This window comes from Denticeps clupeoides, chromosome 12, assembly GCF_900700375.1.
Source record: "Denticeps clupeoides chromosome 12, fDenClu1.1, whole genome shotgun sequence".
In the NCBI taxonomy this organism is placed as follows: Eukaryota; Metazoa; Chordata; class Actinopteri; order Clupeiformes; family Denticipitidae; genus Denticeps; species Denticeps clupeoides.
Window position 1 is genome coordinate 669,332 of NC_041718.1, and position 1,833 is coordinate 671,164.

At 39.3% G+C, this 1,833-nt stretch overlaps 1 non-coding gene across 1 annotated transcript; it reads left to right on the forward strand.

Annotated features, from left to right (window-relative positions):
• The first annotated feature begins 1,360 nt into the window (after positions 1 to 1,360).
• Positions 1,361 to 1,433, forward strand: trnar-ccu (transfer RNA arginine (anticodon CCU)). Its single transcript has one exon. It is a non-coding gene; the product is annotated as a tRNA-Arg (tRNA).
• The last annotated feature ends 400 nt before the right edge of the window (positions 1,434 to 1,833 follow it).

The following is a 1,833-nucleotide window of genomic DNA, read 5'->3' on the forward strand; positions in this document are numbered from 1 at the left end:
TAACTTCCATAACTTGAGAAGTGAAAATAGTCACCTATGGAACAGAAACGTTGCAGCTGATCCTACTGAAGTAAGGGACATGAATTCAGTAAACCTGAAACATAATCCTAAAAGTAGAGGATTACCACATCCTTTTTCCCGATTTGTTTGCCACACACAAATTTATATTTTATTAAGTATGTTTTTGGCTGCCTGGACTACAAATAGAATGTCAGGAATTCACAAATGCATATTACCATGAACCACTGTTAAATACATGAGCTTGTCTGTTTTCAACTAAGGATCTGAGTCTAATAAAGTCAGTGTGATTGCACACAAAACTTTTGAGCAATCATTTTATGAATGACTTAAGAATGAATACACATCACACCAATGAATACACAAAATCGAAAACATCAAAAAACGTCAATAAAACGTTGTATAATTCTAACAAGGGTCTCAACCATACAAATCTCTACTTTGTGTGTCAAGAACAGTTAAAAGCAAACAGAATTTAAACCAGGCTATAACAGTACTGAACACCAATTGAATTTGACTTTGGTCAATTTACACCCATCCAAAACCAAAATTTTGGACTTCACAGCTGCTCTAATTTTTTTTCCGAAAATTCGGAGGAGCTCCCACATCTCCCTGGAATCTTTAAAGTGATGAAGCAGGTGGAGGCCACTGGAAAGGTTAGTTCCGACAGTACTTCAACATGAATATGCTCAGGCGGGACAGTCCAAAACTCAACAAGCTCATTAAGCTGTGCTGAAGAGGCTAGGAAGAAACTTTAAACAAGATTCCCTTAAATACATATGCATTTAAATATAGACAAGATATAAGGCTGATAGGCATCAAGGACAGGACAGTCTATCCAGGACTTGAGCGTCCTCAATTTAAACAGCAGTGGGAAGAGAGACTGACTGAGACCAGTCAGCAATGTTGCCCATTGATGAAAGAATGGCCAATAACCCACCATCCTGAAGAAGTAACCATCTAACAATGTTTTGCATGTAGATGGAACCAGATGATCTTCTTTGTCAATGAAAAGCAGGGTTTTTCCACCACAAATGTCTGAGGTATTATAAAACAAAAACATTGGATTAATAAAACATTAAATGACCAGGGAGATCATTATCAGACACCCTTATCCAGAGCGACTTACAATCAACAGTTACAGGGGACAGTCCCTCTGGAGCAACTTAGGGTTAAGTGTCTTGCTCAGGGACACAATGGTAGTAAGCGGGATTTGAACCTGGGTCTTCTGGTTCATAGGCGAATGTGTTACCCACTAGGCTACTACCACCCCAATCAAAGTGGCTAAAATAAGTGGTGGCATAGCAGGTAAGTAAAGGGGTTAATGGGATGTAGTTTAAGGGCCCTAGTGGCCTAATGGATAAGGCTCTGGCCTCCTAAGCCAGGGATTGTGGGTTCAAGTGCCATCTAGGGTGATGAGCGGGTGGTAGTGGCCTAGTGGGTAACATGCTCACCTATGAACCAGAAGTTCATTGTGTCCCTGAGCAAGACACTTAATCCTAAATTGCTCCAGGGTCACTGTCCTAGTAACTACTGATTGTAAGTCGCTCTGGATAAGGGCGTCTGATATATGATGTAAATGTAAATGAGTATAATTTTTTCAGTGTCCCAGCCTTGCTCATTAGTGGCTTTAAAAATGAAACATTGTTCGTGTGAAAGAATTTGGAATACACTTGACTTCATCTAAAAAAAAAAGTCTGCTGTCTTGTAGCCTGAAATTAATAGCTACAAATTAGAAAGCAGAAATCGGTAATTAATTGGCCCTTTGAAATAAAATGAGGTTAAATGTTCCACACGTTCATGGAGATGTTCTTG